Source organism: Convolutriloba macropyga, chromosome 11 (genome assembly GCF_964194025.1).
Source record: "Convolutriloba macropyga chromosome 11, txConMacr16.3, whole genome shotgun sequence".
Classification (NCBI taxonomy): Eukaryota; Metazoa; Xenacoelomorpha; order Acoela; family Convolutidae; genus Convolutriloba; species Convolutriloba macropyga.
Window position 1 is genome coordinate 52,916,722 of NC_134478.1, and position 19,538 is coordinate 52,936,259.

The window sequence follows — 19,538 nt, forward strand, 5'->3', positions numbered from 1 at the left end:
GACTGTCTGATGTTCTCGGCGTCAATATACGTGATACAACTGGGTTGAAGAAAAGATTGCTCCGCACTTTCTGGGACAAATTCAACAACTACGATGAGAGGAATAAATGTACCTGGAGACTGGCATGCGATTACACGACAAAGAACTGGAGAAGCAAACTTACAATTTAGAACTTGCAAATTGAAGGGGTTCAGAACCCTTGTGCAGTATCACAGAAGCCCTACTACTACTACTACTACTATATAACTTTAGGGACAAGGCACTATAGCTCTTTTAGAGCTGCGTCATGAGAAATATAAACAGACATCACTACATCGTATATAATTTTACAGACAAGGCACTATAACTCTTTGAGCTGCGTCAAAAGAATTGAATTTCTATATAAGCTAATTTGTTAGAATATAGTCTCCCCTCCCGCACTATGTCACTGCAAGAACTATGAATGTCGGTCGGCCGTTTGGAACAACGGCACGCTCTGACGCATACGATAACTCTGCGCAGAGGAGCAAAGTTTATTGACGTGCGTATTTACGTTATTTCGTCCGAGTATGATTCATCTTTCTTTTCAGTAATTTTGCGAGCTAGTAGTATAGAATCCCTTGTAATTAACTTAGATTCTGGAGTATCCTCTGAATTCTTGCGAAAAATTCGAAATCGTGGAACTAGTTGAATTCAAAATATTATAGGCAAAGTTCACCTCAAAGAAGGATTAATACAATTTTACTTTTATAAAAGTGAAATGTAGGGAAGGCAGTTAGTTTCAGCAATTCCGTTAAAAGTTATTATGAACAGTTATACTCGAATTTAACCGGTTTAGCCCCCCGGTTTTATCTTTATTTGCGTTTACCAAGATAACTTGGTCCCAGAGTCCTTGCCTTAGGACACATCCTTTATTTCACAGTTATGTTTCAGTACTGTTATATATTTATATAGATTCATTTTTTTTAGGTCGGAGCAATTTTAAATTCTATAGGATTCATCCGTTTTACTGGGTAAAATTTTGGTTTTACCGTTTGGGGTAGACAAATAAGACAATCTAATGCTTACTAAACTGAAAATTGCGAAACCTAATAGTTTGCTAAATCATTTGAACCGGAAACTATTATAAGTTTTGATACTTACATTTTTCCGTTCAGAAATGCAAATCGTTGCCCCTGTTTCCGGTTGTTATATTAAAACATTTACCAAACTGAAAAGTGCAAAACTTAATGGGTTCTTAACTCATTTGAACCGGAAACTGTAATAAATTTTGATACTCACCTTATTTTGTTCAGGAATGCAAATCTTTGCCGCAGTTTCCAGTTGTTACATTTAAACAAATAATAATGACACAAATAGCACTTTTGATGTGAACTAACTTGTTTTTTGTGGTAACTCAATGCAGCTCTCCTCACTTGAGAAATTGCGGATTCGCTTCTTCCAGGAAGATCTTTCACCCCAAAGAAGCAGCCCACTATCACTGACCACTGAATCCGAGCTCTGCAAAGAACGTCCACTGAGTGCTCAGACACTCCCAGTGACTTGCTCTGATTCCCTTCTCTGAATAAGTGTTCACTCCCAGCAACTCGCTGTATTTCTGCTCAATGTTGACTAATTTCTCACACCGCAGGAACTGACTCTTCTTCTTTTTCTACTGTGTTTTGCCTTTCGTGTTTCTCTCAACTTGCCTGCGCAGTGTTTTCTCTGCAATGTCATTTTGTGTCGCTGCCGCTGAACTTGCCTCTTTCAGTCAAACCCTTGCCGAGCCGAGAAAGTGTGTTTATTTTCTCGCAGCAACAATTGCTGTGTTGACAAAGCTTGTGTTCCCTCTTCCGCACAATCACTGGCCGTGCCGATAATCAAAACACTGGGTTTTGTTCCGGGTTCGATATTCTTTTCTTAACAAAAAAAACAATTCTCTGTCGCCAATATAAAATCCCTTGTAATTAATTTAGATTCTAAAGTATGCTCTGAGTTCTTGTGAAAAAATCAAAAAAACGGCTCTAGTTGAATTCAGAAATTATAGGCAAAATTCAGCTCAAAGAAGGATTAATACATTTTAAAATCTATAAATGTGAAATGTAGGGAAGTCAGCTTCAGCAAATGCATTAGAAGTTATTATGATCCGTGATACTCGAATTTAACTGGTTTAGACCCAAGTTTTATCTTTATTTGTGTTTAACAAGATAGGTTGGTCCCAGAGTCCTTGCTCTGTTTGTTTTTCCCAGACGCAGTGTTTGGTCCTAACGATAGCGTTGAACATCTTATTTATTCTCTGACATTATCTCGGTTCTAATTTTTCAACCATAAACTCTTGTGACAATTATCTAAAGATACTGTGTCATAAATGTTAAGCCATAAATCCGCGTGTCTATCTGTCATTTTCAAGTTTTTTTTGTTTGAACCCTTTTATAATGTAATTTTTTGTAAGTTTCCGCAATAAAAAATTCGTGAGCATGTTTGTGCGGTCATTACAGTTCTTTAATTGTGCGCATTGCGGACGGTCCTGCGCCCCCATGCAGGAAAACACGATTGGAACGAAGTTACTCTTCTCGAAGTCAAATATTAGTTGCTCACAATTCAGGCACTTCAACGACTCATGATACTTGTACACATCTACGGAGAATTTCGGGCATGACATGGCAGGTGTATTAACAATCTTCTCCTCGAAAAAATGAAGATTGAGCCTGGACCCCCATAGGCCATTCGATTCAGTGTCTAGTCACGCGCTTTCATCAGTTCCAATAATTTTGTGTATGAAGGACTCGCCTCGAAGCAACTGAGGAGTCGGCTCAAATTCGACTTCATAGCAAACGTCATGCACAATCTTAGTAAAGGTGTCTGGGATCTCACTAAGTCTCATAAGTATACCCCCTTCGCACAGTAGAGAGCATGTGACAGGGTTAACTTTTCACCGAATGGACAATTAATGGGCGTTTTTGGCCTGAAAGTTATATCGAAGGCAAAGCCCGTCTATAATTTTGGACTTCGTTAGTTTAATACAGAAATATTTAAGCGCTAGGGCATTGAGCCAGTTCGAGGCCTCCTTTTCTGAAGTAATTTCTATTACAAGGCGTTGCGCGATCTGAAGGCTTTTCATAAGATTCTTCTTACAAGCTCGAACAATATTCAGGCTTGCGGTTCGTTGGTCGTGCGTTATGCATTCTTGGTTGAGATGAGCATTTTCTCGATCCTCCTCTTCAAGAGGAGCCCATGCGGTCAGCGAAGCAGCGTGCTCCGTTTCGTATTCTATTGGCTCCTCGATATTAAGTCCGTTCTCCCGGATGGGTAGCGAAAACAATAGCCGTGCGGATTGAGACAGCGGAGAGTCAAAGAACGACATTAGGACGTGCGTTCGGATGCTGGGTTTTGCGTCTGTTATGATATTCCTTGAGTTGGTTGTTGTCCTGGTCACAAAATTTAATTGTGAGCAATGCGTAAGCGTTTTTAGGAGATCTTTTTGCCACATGTCGTAATATTTTCTACAAATTGGCCCATTTTTCAGCCGTGATAACTTTACAGCTCTTATAAGCTTTCTCATTGTCTATTACGGATCCTAGAACGAGGGAGCCGTCAACAATTTCAATTGCCGTCCCCTCAAATAACCTGAAAGCTTTGATCTTTGAAGTTTTTTTATACTATAAATTGAAACCTCGCGGCGTTCACGTTGTAGCCAAAATAGCTACCATGTTCACTGAACTATTTGAAGAACAGGAGCAAGTCCTGCAAACGTCCCACTGCATTTCTTTCGTCTTCGTACCATTTTTGCAGCACGCGCGTATTCTGGGTCAAGCCTGTGCAAGGGGAGGGTGACAATTGCAGACGTAGCAATAGCAATAGGGTCCCCTTGAGTCGTGCCCTCTAGAGACTGCAGTGTTTTTTCTGCGACATAAAAATCCGACCGGGCTGTTAATAATTTTTGAACAACAAAACCCAAAGCTGGGCAATTGTTTTGATATTTTCAACTGCCAAGTTACGGTTGAGGCAGTTGAAGGCTTTTTTTGCGTCTATTAGAACAGCCAGAATTTTTTAGATTTTCCATAATGCGAGCGCAGAAAGCGAATTGCGCGTCAAACCCCGCTTTTTTGGCCCACAAAAAGTTGTGTGTTCCCGCCCATGAAGTGTACGTCGTTTTCGATACGTTTGATAATAAATTTGTCTGTGATGCGACGGAGAACTTATCCTACGCCAATTGGTCGAACACAAAGTTTTTTGTTTAAGTGGATTAGTCTGCATGCGTTGTAAACTCCGCGAGATTTTTCAGATACTTTTCAGTTGTCAGTCGAAGCGCATTTTTGGATACAGTTTTTGCTAATTTTACTGAAACTTCTCTGAAACAAGTGAAAGTTTGTCTCAAATCGTTTGCGTCTAAACGGGAGGGTCCAAAGCTGCCATGTGTCTTCATGGCTGCCTTTTTAACTGCCCATGCGCCTATGTTTTTGAAGATTGCAGGGTGGTAGGGGTTGATCAAAAAAGTTCTCGTCAACTATGTAATTGAGGTTGAATTGGGAACCCTCTGAAGAACAAAGCGCTATATAACAAGACGACTCAAAGGATTCCGTATGTGGCACATGTGGCCTGTCAGGGAATCTTACGCGTCTACCCCATTATAGCACCCTTAGCATAGTGGTCCAATAACCTATAGCCCCTAATAAGAAAACAAAAATTAAGATCAACCCTCCCCAACACTGGCTGAACTTTGGCTGGTTCGGGATCCTCCTGGAACTACGTCTGGGAAAAACATTTCGTCTTCCTAAACTCTATCAGTAAATGAAAAGTTTAAACACAAATTCCAGCTGAGAAAAATTTAGAAAAAAAAACACAGACAGCATTTGAACATAAACACTAAACAAGTCTTGGCAAAATTCGATGATGCAAACTAACAACCTATCCTGTTCAAGTCTATCTTAACAGCCCACCATCTATGTCAAGTACCCTCTGGAAAACAAAGCACTGTAAAACAAGACGGCTAAAAGGATTCCCTAAATTGCACATCTGACTGGTCAGGAAACCTTACCCGTTTTTCCCATTATAGCACCCCAGCATAGTGGTCAAACAACACATAGCTCCAATAAAAAAAATCAAAAAATAAGAATGCACCTCCCCAACACTGGGTGAATAAGGACTGGCCCGGGAGCCTCCTAACACTAGGTCTTGATATAACATTTTGACTTCTTCAAATCTAACAATAAGTGGAAAAATTATACACTAAAATCAGCTGAGAAAATTGTAAAACAAAAGACAGACAGCATTTGAACATAAACACTTAAGAACTCTTGGCAGAAGTAGATGAGTCGAACTAACAACCTACCATCTTCAACAACAACTCCTTTTGAGGCATCAACGGTTTCGGCCGCCTTAGTGTCTTAGTGTCCTTGAGCCTCTAATACAGCGAATCAAATTCTTCAGGAGAGCGAAACTGCTTTTTATCCTAAGATATGATATGATGTCAGCGAAGTTGTCCTCTTTTTGCGCAGAGAATTCCAAGCCTGTTGGCTTAGCGCACTTGTAACTGATGGGCCAGCTCCACCAGTTCATGCGAACACAAGACAAAAAATGTTGCTTTTCTTGACATCAACTATTCTTTTATCATATTTGTTCGTCTAATAAATTCATAAGTTTTGCAGTCTTCGCTAGTGCTTTCAGGCCACATTTTTGCCAGTGGATTGAAAATTATTACATCGAAGTATGTTTTTTTGAACCTGCATTTCCGAAGTCTGATGGACTGGATATATAATCTTGCATCATTAGCAGTGTTTGATTTAAGAGCATAAGTTTCCCTTTGCAACGGCTGAAGTTGAGGTTCGATCTCAACATCATCAGATAACTCTTACAGAATTTGCAAAGATATTGAGAAGTCCATTATGTCTCATTCGTTTTAGAAAACACTAGAGTAAGCCGACTTATTTAAGAAACAATAGGTCGATCTATTTGATGGCCAAAATTTAAAAACCGTTGCTCTCTTTCCCACTTGTGTTAAAAACACCTTAAACCATTTTTTTGTTAATAAAGAGAGTATAGTTATCGACGTCAAGTGCAACGAATCTATGCTAAAAATTTTATTTTATCTGATTGCACACCAATATTAATAGATCTTAACATGAGTCCCGAAAAAATGAAGAAACCCAATTGTACAAAATTTTGAGTTACGTTGGTTTAAAGGGCAATCTGAGATTTAACCCTTTCAAAACTAATTGCTATAGCTGTGGTATCATTGGTTATTCTAGGCGAATAAAGAATGCACACAAAGATGGATTAAGCATAGATCTAATTTGCCCCACTGGATCACGCCTGCGACATCACATCTAGTGAAAAAAAACTGAACACACTTCAAACAAAACAGGGTTCGCTTGCCAACAATGGCTCACTGGGTATCAGGAGAAACTTCAAGATACAGTTTAACAGAAGCCGTAGAACTACACCAAAAAACTACGAATCAAAGTTTCACAACTGACGGAATCTCAAGCCACGTACTAGTATTTTGAAAGCGCACGGAAAGAACCCCAATTCCGCTTCAAGTTAAATGGAACAAAGACGTAGCAAACTGTGATGCTGAAAAAGCAAAAAGTATTGCTTTTTAATGAACATTTTTGCTCAGTTTTCATCGTGTCATCGGTTTTCAATAACACTTTGAATGAAAATAAATTTTGAACAATATTACTGAAACGAAAGAATCAGCAGTTGAAATTTTCTGGTCTTTGAACGTATCAAATTCATAAGGGCCTGATAACATGCCTGCGTTTGTCCCCAGGAATAGGGCAGAAGAACATACGAGATCCATCTTTGAGTTATTCAAATCTTTTAGGCAACTCGGAACCTATCCTAGTGCATGGAAAATAAAAGCCGTTAGCCCAATTTTCACAAAAAAAGATCGAAAGCAGTTGTGTTAAAAAATTGTACTGTAATACTATTATGCATTGTCACGATCTAGAATATATTGGTATGGCTCAATTGTCAATTTTCTCAAAATTCACAGTACGGTTTCTGTGAAATCAGTTATTCTTCAAATGATTACCCACTTAGACAAAGCAGACAAATTCATTGCTGAGAAAATAGATCAATTTTCTTTGACTTTTCCAAAATTTTGAGCGAAATGATCATACAACACTCTTACTTAAGTTCAATTGCATTGGGATAGACGAAAAACTGTTCTAGATTTTAAAAAGTTTTCTGAGTCTTTCTCATCTCGAGTGCACTCCAGGGCACAATAGTCGGTCCCTTATTTTTTCCTATTTTCCTTAATGACTTAATTGACACTGTTTTCAACTCCAAATTCTTTTTCTTTGCTGACGATCTCAAATTATTTTTTAGTGAAAATCCTAGAAACACACACGGAATCAAACAAGATCTAGATTCAAAATTGCATTGTATTTACGAAAATAATACAAGCGTCAATTTACGGAAATACCAGTACATGCAATTTAATATCAAGTCGAGATTAAGTCCAGTGTTGGTATCTTGGAATCACTATCAATGAAAGTCTCACTTGGAAGGATCATGTAGAATTGCGATCTCATAAAGCCAATAAATTCTTTCACCAACTTAAAAGCAACACATCATATCTCCTGACAGTTACTACAAAACTGATTCTATATAAAGTATTCGTATTCCTATCCTAATCGATGGATCTAATTGCTATATGGCTTCACAGTCTGACCTGGGACTCTTAGAAAAATCTCAAGAAAAGGTTTCGAATTGGATCCTACGGAGCGCTTATTTTTTGGATCTACAAAGATCCCTGTACTTATTTCCCCTCAACCATTTTCTTGCTTTAACAGATCTTCTCTTGCTATCAAGAATGGTGAACAATAATTATTAGTTCAACTTCAGCGAGCATGTTAATGTTGTGCAAAGAGGGTCGAATTCTATTTTTTTTTGTGTTGCTTGAAATCAAATGCAAATTTCAACAATAGAATTCTTCCTTCAAAACTTATTCAAAGCAATAAACATAGATTTGAATGCTGAATACTTTCTACAATTTGGGATTCAAAGACCAAAATTTAAACTTGATTTGGAAGTATTTCTGTATTTTTTTCAGAGAGGAAAATTTGTGTTCCATAACATCTATCTGTCTCTGCGAAAAATTTCGGTCCTCAAATTCAATAAAAATAACAAACTTAAACTAGTATGATTCATAATAATATTAACAATACCAATAGAAACGATAATATTTATTATTATTATTATAGTAAAAATAATAAAAATAATAACAATAATAAAAAAATAGTAATAATAATAATAATAATAATAACAATAATAAAATAATAATAATAATAATAATAATAATAATAATAATAATAATAATAATAATAATAATAATAGTAGTAATAATAATAATAAAAAAATAATAAAAATAATAAAATGAATAATGATAATAATAATAATATTAAAACTAATAAAAAAAATAATAAAAATAATATTAATAACAACAATAATAATAATAAAAATAATAATAGTAATACTAATAATGATAATAATAATAATAATAAAAATAATAATAAAAGTAATAATAATAATAAAAAAATAATAAAAATAATAATATGAATAAGGATAATAATAATATTAAAACTAATAATAAAATTAATAAAAATAATAATATTAATAATAATAATAATAATAATAATAATAATAATAACAATAATAACAATAATAATAATAATAATAATAATAATAATAATATTAATAATAATAATAATAATAATAATAATACTAATAAAAAAAATAATAATCCTTTCGGACAGTGAAGGCTATGTGCAACAGTGAAATTTTTAATGCAGGCGCAAAATGATTGCATTTTTACTGAGTACTTACCATAGTGAAGCAATGACAACACGAAACTCGCTTTTTGTTAGGTCAAAGTGATATCGCTTCAAGGGCAGAGCCTTCAGCCAGCCTCCAAACAAGCGAAAGATGGTCGTTTTAATACAATTTGCTCTCAATCATTGTCTTTTTTGATTTGATATCAATCTCTTTTATTTAGGATTTATTGTTGCTTCAGTTCGGATTGGGGCAGACATTGTAATAAAGGAAATAAAAGTTGAATTGATGGTTTGTATTTTTTAAAACGTCAATTAGTGTTTACCCCTTTGTCACCAGTCAAAAGGTGAAACGTTGAAACCAACAACAAAGAAGCCTTAAATGACGTAGATATTGTTTCTTTTTAGAAGGGTCTACTCCACATCTGATTTATCTACTATCCCTTTTGAAAGGAGAAGATAATTATAATCTCATTAACGCACAAAATTACACTGCGTTAAAAACTGTCACTTTCCTTGAAATCAACTACAACCAAGAAACCAAATGCATATGGCGATTTCTATGAAAATGCGGAACTCTAATCTCATTAGTAAAAACAAACAAACAAAAACTGGACAAGCAAACTAGTTGGAAACCCTTGGAGATTTTCTAAACACTTCTCTACTACAACTTCTACTACTGTAACTAAGTACTACATCTAAGTGCCAGCAGAGAAGGCTATCGAAATGTCTTCTAATCTACCGATGAAGTCACGCAGATGGAGATATTAGATGGATATCCTATTGGAACACGTGTTCATTTTAAATATAATGATAAGCGGCATACGGACTTGTACCTGTCTCGATCACTGGTCAAAACTTGTTGAAAGCTAGATCTGAACCGCTGAAGCTGTCCCCTGATATTGCATAGAAGGTGTTTATATCAAAAGTTTCAATTTATGACAGTTATTATTTGGGAATAGATGAAATGTTCTGCTAAGAAGTGAAAAACCCAAAAAATACTAACTTTACCTCTCAAAGATCCCAAAATTGATGTTGTGGGTTGTTTGCCTCCGAGAGCGCAGGCATATCTAATGGTGCTATTGTGGTCGGCCAGTTTCGACCTCCATTTCATTTTCTCTTATAACTTTTTTATCATTTCTTCAAACCCCTGTTTAGGCAGGACAAACATCTGAACTCCACTCGGGAACCCAACGAGGCTATAAAATCCTTCTCTAATTAACATTTTTTTCACTCAACTACCCTAGATGGCGGGTTTTGTCATTAAATTTTTAAAATTTGTGCCCCAGTTATGGTTTGTTAATCAAAGTTCAGATACCATGTGATGCTTGAAGTCCTCAATGAATACAGTAGCAGAATCGAGAGACTGGAATCCAGTCGTTTACTTAGATGAATACAACACTTCAGAATTGAGAGAAAAACATGTTGAAAACTATTACATTAACACAAAATAATCTCAAAATCAGGGAGTTTTCACTTCTTTTAGTTATTTTTGTTGTTAAAAAATCTGTATTTTTGTTGTTCACATTATTACTGCTATGGATAAAATGAAAATCTATCTAAAAATATCAATGTTAACATATCATTGTATACTTAGCATATGTTTAAGCTTATAACTAAAAAATGTATGATGAAATTAAATATATCTAGGTAGTAATCTATTATTTCAAGTTTTATATAATTAACCAATTCTTGACCAATAAATTAACCAACCTAAAGCATATACTTGAGCATATTCCTAGCTATTTACTCAAGCACTAATTTAAGAATTCGTAAAATGTTCGTAAAAATTATCCAAACCTTTATATCTAATTTGTATAATAGATTAGGACAATAACAACAATTACTGCTTGGTTTACAACAAGTAGATCAATTTGATGATACATAAGGATGTTATGTTGTAATTTGAATAGCTAATCCCCTTCCACTAACCTATGTAGTAAAATATGATTTTTTTATGTTTCCGACCGACATTTCTTACATGAGTTTTATTAACATCGAAATGTGATTTATACCCATTAATGAAACGTTTATTAAAACGTCTATTGTATTCAGCGCAGTTGCTCCGGTAACCGGTGGTGTTATCAGCAAACGGAATTTGACCGTGATACACCATGCTGCTATTCAGTTTGTTTCCGAAACTGTTGTTATCAGCGATGCTAGACTGGCAAGATATAATCGAAAGTGATATTACTATTGGAATTATTATCAAAAAATCTGCCTATTTGCAGATCGGTAGTGTTATTGCTAGTGTCATTCTAACGTTATTGCTATTGTCATGGCTATTACCTAGGTTATCCTTATTTTTAGTGTTATTCTTATGGTTATTAGATGTTATGATTATTGCTATTGTTGTTTCATTACTAGTGTTACTTTCTGCTATGGTTAAGGGTTGTTATTACGTGTTATCGGCGAAGCTGTTTGCAGATTGTTTGTGTTATTTTGGTGCCATCAGCAAAGCTGCATCGCAGTTTATGAGTTATTTTTGTTCACAATTACAACCAACTTTAACAAAGACACCACCAAATAAATTATAGCCACATCATAAGCTGGTCATTTCATCCTTATAATTGTTATTACAACGTTTTTCTAGATAAAAAGTTGCAGTATTTTTTTCACAGTCAAAACAGTTGATTTGTATCTACCTAAAACTTTTTTTATATTATCAATATGATTTTTTGATTTAGGTAATTCAATAATAGTGTTTTTTCTCCAAGTATAAACAACAATATAATTAATTTTATTACCTATTATAATTTTATTTTGTTTAATACATAATTAAAACAATTTTTTATTAAAATGTTTACTATTGTATAAAAATCACGCACAGATTTACTTCATACTTTGTTTAAACATCTAAATTTCTCATTAATATACCTTTCTTTTTTTGCTACATGACTAGCTAATCTAGCTGTATTATCTGAATAGAGATAATTATATATTTTTAATAACCTATCAATAATATCACCACTATATAGAAACCATGTTAACCACTTTCAATCAACCACTTTCAATCAACTCTTTTGTAGAACACCATTTTGAATCTTAATAGCCTTAAACTCTAAATATCTAATAAAACAGAACATATAGTTATTTTAATCAATATTTTTTATCAACATCATCTATGATTCTTAGTTTAGATTATAAAAAATTTCTTCTACCTCATCTGATATTAATATCTTCTATATCTAAAACTCCTAGATTAGAATCATATATTAAAAGGCTTCATCAATAAAAACAAACGAATTGTCTTTTCATTAATTATTTAATAATACCATATTCATACTCGTTATATATCTTGAAGAACTTATCTTTAAATTTATTTAAGTTTCATTGATGTTTTTGAGGAATGCTTGCTTAATATGAGTTTTGATGTAGATATATTTGTATCAAATATAGATAAATTATCTAAATGTGCTGGTTTATGACACATTATTATCATTTGTTCATTGTAATGTCGAGTAGTTGTAAAAGATTCACTTACATTTCTTGTTAATTTGTCATCCACATACATCATCGAGTACTATTACATAATTACTGAAATCAGGTACATATTTTTTAGTGATATCCTAATTATCACACGCATTTAAACCTTAAAAAACTGATGATTTGGCTGTAAAAACAACAATTATAATGTGTTTGTGTTCTTTTTGTGTACAATTATTTTTGTCTACAAATATTTTACTTTTGTGTACAATTATCTTTGTGTTAATGTTATTGTTAGTGTCAGTCTTGTTTTTATTGTTATTGCTATTGTTTTTGTTGGTGTTTTTGCCATTGTTAGGGTTACAGTTAATTTTATTATTAGCATTTTTGATTTTTTTAGCTTTATTGTTATTGTTTGCATTACTGATAATGTTGTTGTTATAAATATCGTTGGTGTTACCGGCATTGTAAATGTTTTTGTTATAACCATCCTTGTTAGTAGTTATAACATCCTAGTTAGTATCCTTGAGAAAATTATTTCCAAATTCGCAAATTCGTCATTGGTTTTTTGTTTTTTTTTTACATTTTTTATGTGTTTTTGCCAGTTTCAAAAACAGGAGCATGTAGTGGTGATTCTTTATATTTAATTTCAATTGTGTCTTTCTCTTCAAATCCATTAAATCTTTCATCTAATTTTTTATGTCTACTTTTTATTTTAGTATTAAGGACAAACTTCATCAGTGAATTCAAAGATCTTACAGTTAATTTTGTATCTATAAAACTGTATTATTTGTAGTAAATAAGATATTAAATTCAGGCTTAGAGTTATATTGCAATAAAGAAAACAGATAGTTTTATATGTTTATTACCAGTTGAAAATGTAATGAGAGACAAAATGCCAAAAACTATCTAAGAAAGTGATTATACAGTTACTGTTAACTTATATCCGTGTGATTGTACACTTTTGATATTAGTTATAAAAAGATAAGGTGATGATGTTTAATACTTTGCCAGTTTTGGTGTACTTAAATAGTAAGTTAGCCTAGGTTCAAATCTGCGTCGCAGCAACAACGTTGACCAGAGAATGCAACAATTTCGTGAATATTATGGCGGTGCTAATTGTCTAAATATGATGTATCCTATTGATCATGGATAGAGGTTTAAGATTGCACTACGAATTCTAATTTCCATGTAAATTTGTTGAATAGTATGATAGAATCAATAGTATTGGTAATGATATGCAAACTAGCAATAGTAGTAGTATAAAGATTATTGAAAGTAGTAGTATCAATAATGTTAGAAAAATAATACCAGAAAAAAATGTTAAATATCAATACCTAGTGAATGTATGACTTATATAAAGAAGATTTTGATCAGAGTTCCATAGTTTACATATAATTTGTCCTGCAGGTGACTAATATGAAGATGTAGAAAAATTGTTGAAGAAGTAGCTGTTGAGTTTATTAAAGATACAGAAGAGTAACCTTCGCCTGACAAACAAGCTGATAAGCTAAAAACATTTCTTTCTTAAATTTTTCCTATGTACGATCTAAGGAACCAGATAATAATGAATTTTTCTGTAGGTGTATAGACAATAAACGGTAAATCTTAATCGAAATCTTTTTCCATTAGGAAGACAAAATGTTAGAGAGAACTGTAATCTGTTTATATTGTCTGAACAGAAAAGTGTGATTTCTGTGTATAATTTGCCTTCTACTAGGTGCAATATAAAACATAGGATTTTTGCTGATATATATATATATATATATATATATATATATATATATATATATATATATACATATATATATATATATATATATATATATATATATATATATTTATATATATATATGTTTACAAAGACGTTTGGTGAGGACCTTAAGATTATATCCTTACAAACCTGTCTAAAGATAGGCATAGAAAATTGTAATTTAAGAAGTAATTGGGATTAGAAGATTGAGTTAATTGAGTGATTAATTTTATAAAAGATATTGCAAATGATATTATGATAAGTGTGAATTAAAACTTATTTCATTACCATTACAATCAGTTGTTCTTCCATATTCCTCCATATCATTAAATTCATTGTACTTCATTCTTTCATTTGTTACATTATGGCCTAAAACTTGTGCTGTTGCAAAAGTTATCAACTAACACAGTGGCTCAGTTACACTGAATGTATCTAAAAATATCACTATTTTTTACCAATATCTTTAATACCAGATATAATGATAAAGTATATCTTTTTCGCAATAGTACTCATTTTATCAACATCTTATCAGCTTTTTATTTACCTGTTGAAAAATTTTACTTCCCAGTCCCTGTAATGATGCGTTTGAATTATGGAAATCAAAACTAGCAGAGCCATCAATATTCATCCCTCACTTCGTTGTATTCTTATCAGATTCAATTATAACATTACTATCGTTTTCTTCTTTTATTATATCTGCAGTATCAGACAATTCATGTGAGTAGTAAGCAACCAGTACACCCTATATCACTTTTTGGCTGATTTTGCCCAGTCATGCAAGCGGATGGAAAGTTCTTGGCAATTATTCCTTTTATGTTAGGATTGTTTCTTGATTTTGTAATAGACTTACTTGAAATCCATTTTGAAGCACACAGGTTAAATTCTTTCGTTTATAAGGAGTATTTACACAAACTTGTATACTGTAGAGAAACGTGTATGTACGCACAGTCTGGGAACAAATAACTAAGATGTATCTTGCATTGGAGGGTGGAGGTGTTGTAGAGCGGAAATTCTATGAGGGATAATAGGGTATAGCTTTTGCAAGGGGATAACAGGTTGAAAGGGTTACATGAATAATGTTACTTGGTGAGTTCTGGAAACTGAAAATTACATTCCATCCATTGCATGCAGATAATAGGGTAAAGGTCTGCCAAACGGATAATGGAAGTGATTAACTTCAAGCCGGTAAACGAACGAAGGTCTGAATCAGGATAGAAGATCTGAATCAGGATATATATATATATATATATATATATATATATATATATATATACATATATATATAAATATATATATATATATATGTAATATATTTATATATATTCATATACTTATAAAATATATATATATATATATATATATAAATATTTGTGTATATCTATATATAATGTACATTAATATATATATATATATATTTATATATATATATATATATATATATATTTTTATATATATATATATATATTTATATATATATATATATATATATATATATATATAGAAAGACGTTTGGAGAGGACCTTAAAAATATATCTCCATAAACCTGTCTAAACATAGGCATAGAAAATTGAAAATTAAGAGTTGATTGGGATTAGAAGATTGAGTTAATTGAGTGATTAGTTTTATAAAAGATATTACAAATGGTATTATGATAAGTATAATTTAAAACTTAATACATAACCATTAAAATCAGTTACACTTCCATGTTCTTCCATAACACTAATTTCATTGTACTGCATTCCTTTTGTTACATTATGATCTAAAAGTTGTGTTGTTGCAAAAGTTATCAATTAACACAATGCCTCGGTTACACTGCATGTATCTAAAAATACCACTACTTTTACCAATATTTTTAATACCATATATAATGATTAAGTGTGTCTTATTTGTAATAGTACTCATTTTATTAACAATTTTATCAGCTTTTTATTTACCTGTTGAACTATTTTATTTCCCAATCCCTGTAATGATGCTTTTGTATAGTCGAAATCAAAACTAGCAGAGCCATCAATATCCATCCTTCATTTCTTCGTTTTCTTTCAAGATTCAATTATAACACTACCATCACTTTCTTCTTTTATTCTATCTGCAGTATCAGACAATTCATAGGAGTAGTAAGAAACCAGTACACCTTATATCATTTTTTGGCTCATTTTAACCAAACATGTCCAATCATGCGAGCGGATGGAAAGTTCTTGGCAATTATTCCCTGAATGTTTGGATTGTTGCTTGAATATGCAATAGAGTTACCTGAACTCCATTTTGCAGCACACAGGTTTATTTCTTTCGTTCATAAGGAGTATTTACACAAACTTGTATACTGCAGAGAAACGTGTATGTACGCACAGTCTGGGAACAAATAACTAAGGGGTATCATGCATTGGAGGGGTTATAGAGCGGAAATTCCATGGGGAATAATAGTGTGTAGCTTTTGCACGGGGATAACTGGTTGAAACGGTTACATGTAGAGACGTTACTTGGTAAGTTCTTGAAACTGAAAATTACATTCCATTCAATGCATTAGATAATAGGGTAAATTTTGCCATATGGATAAAGGGTTTAGAGGTAAGTATCTTCATGAAGGTTAAAGAACGAGGATCTGACTCAGGATAGAAGACATCAGAATTGCATGTGAATAGATGGGTAATCAAAGTTTTGCCATATGGATAACCGGATATAGGTTTCCAAATCTGCAAACGTGTAATAAGGTGAACATTTGAATGGTGTTAATAGGGTAATACGTTTCATGATATTTATTGGGTATAAATCTGCAATGTGATAGTGAGAGATAGGTTTAATTTCCTGCAAGATAGAGTAAAGATTTGAAAAAAATATATTTGAAATCAGATTTGCATGGTGGTAATAGGATATAGAATTGTTATGGTTAGAATGTGGTATAGCTTGGAATATCTGCAAAGAATGTTTTTAATATCAGCAAGAGCGTAATAGGGAGAAGAATAAAATCAGGATTGTATTGTTTGGTAGTGCATGAAGACAAAAGGTGAACAGGTTGCAAAATCTGCACACGAGAAAAAAATGTGAAGATCTGAATCAAGATAATAGCTTGTACTATCAGATGTTAATTATAGAAAAAAATTTTGCCATGTGGTTAGTGGCGTATAGATTGAAATTTATGCAAACGGGAAAACAGTGTGAAGATTTGAATCAAGACACAAGGCAACAATACTGAGTGGGGATAAAAATTAAGTTTTATCATTATATTGGCGTATAGATTTCAAGTAAGATTATCTGCCATCATTTAATGTAAGTGACCATTGGAATTGCTATGGTAGAGTAAAGTTTTGCATGGAGGGAAGTAGTTTTGCACTTAGAATAATACAATAGTGCCAAAACTTCAGACACTGGTGAACACCGATGCAAAACTGTTTTAAATTGCAAAACTGTTTCTAGTTTTGGTAATATGAGGTATATATGAGTCATCAAAGGTCATTTGCACGTCATTTTTTCTCTTTTAATGTATGAGTTCAGGAGAAAACAATTTCTTAAGAAAAAGTTTTTTCAGTAGTGAAAATGAACGCAAAAATACTTTAAGAAAATGTCAATTGTGTTCATACAAAATATATATGAGTCATCAAAAGTCGTTTGAACATCACTATTTTTCTCTTAATGTACACGTCATAGAAAAAAATTTCTTAATCCAAAATCGTTTAATTACAGCAAATTAACACAAAACTACAAAAAAAAATTTAAAAAATGGACTCATGATACAAGAAAAAGTATACATGAGTCATCAATGGTCAATTGCACATCATTTTTAATCCTCTTAATGTACAAGTCTTATATGAAAATTTTCTACAGGAAATGTTGTTCCATTAGTGAATACTAGCACAAAACTACTTAAAAAAACATCATTTAGTTTCACATAAAATACTTATGAGTCATCAAAGGTCAACTGTAAATCATTTTTTTTCCTCTCAATGTACATATCTTAGAGGAAAGTTTCTCCAGGAAAAGTTGTTCCCCTAATGAAAACTAACACTAAATTATTTTAAAACATCAATTTTGCTCACATAACATTTATATGAGACATCAAAGGTCAATTGTACATCTTTTTTTTCTCTGAATGTACAAGTCCTGGAGAAAAATTTCTTAAGGAAAATTGTTCCATTAGTGAAGACTATCACTAAAAATTTTTTTAAAAATATTTTTTTTGCTCACATAACTTATATTTGAGTCATCAAAGGTCAAATAGATCATTTTTTTCCTCTTAACGTACAAGTCACAGAGAAAAATTTTCTACGTAAAAGTGGTTCCAATAGTGAAAAATAACACAAACCAGTTTAAAAAAACGTGAATTTTGGCCAAATAACATACAAATGAGATATCAAAGCTCAATTGTAAATAATTTTTTCGCTCTTAATGTACAAGTCCTAGAGTAAAATTTCTTAAGAAAAAGTTGTTCCATTAGTGAAAACTATCAAAAAACTGCTTAAAAAACATCAATTTTGCTCACATATATATGATTCATCAAAGGTCAATTGTTCATCGTTTTTTCCCTCTTAATACGTAATTCACAGAGAAAAACTTCTTATGGAAAAGTTGGTCCATTAGTGAAAAACAACACTAAACTACTTTAAAAAACATCAATTTTGCTCAAATAAACTTATACGAGTCTTCGAAGCTCAATTGTACATCATTATTTTCCTCTCAATGTACAAGTCCTAGAGCAAAATTTCTTAAGGAAGAGTTGTTCCATAGTGAAAACTAACAAAAATTACTTTAAGAAAACATCAATTTTTCTCATATATTATATATATGAGTCATAAAAGGTCAAATACACCTCTTTTTCTTCTTAAAGAACAAGTCACAGAGATAAATTTTCAAAAATTTCCACAGAGAAAAAAGTTGTTCCAATAGTGAAAACTAACTAACACAAAAATCATTTTATAAAACGTCAATTCTGGTCGAATAAAATACATATGAGTTAGCAAAGGTCAGTTGTACATCATTTTTTCCTTCTTATTGTACAAGTCCTAGAGTTAAATTTCTTGAGGAAAAGTTGTTCCATTAGTGAAAGCTATCGAAAAACTACTTATAAATAAACATCAACTTTGCTCACATATATATGAGTCATCAAAGGTCAATTGTACATCATTTTTCCCCGTTAATACATAATTCCTAGAGAAAAACTTTTTATGGAAAAATTTTTCCATTAGTGAAAAATAACACTAAACTGCTTTTAAAAAATCAATTTTGCTCACATAACATATATATGAGACATCAAAGGTCAATTGTACATCATTTTTTTTCTCTTAATGTACACGTCATAGAAAAAAATTTCAAAAGTAAAGGTTGATCCATTAGTGATAACTCAAGCAAAAAACTACTTAAAAACATCATTTAGTTTCGCATAGAGTATTTTTGAGTCATCAATGTTTATTTGTACATCATTTTTCTCTCTTAATGTGCAAGTCTTATATGAAAAATTTCTAAAGGAAAAGATGTTCCATTAGTGAAAACTAGCACAAAACGACTTAAAAAAACATCATTTAGTTTCACATAAAGTACTTATGAGTCATCAATTGTCAACTGTAAATCATTTTTTTCCTCTCATTTTACAAGCCCTAGAGAAAAGTTTCTTCAGGAAAAGTTGTTTCCCTAGT

General features: G+C 32.3%; 1 protein-coding gene across 1 annotated transcript in view; it reads right to left on the reverse strand.

Annotated features, from left to right (window-relative positions):
- Positions 1 to 19,538, reverse strand: part of LOC142349335 (uncharacterized) — a 268,438-nt gene that overhangs the window by 191,980 nt on the left and 56,920 nt on the right. The gene's annotated exons all lie outside the window — the stretch shown is intronic.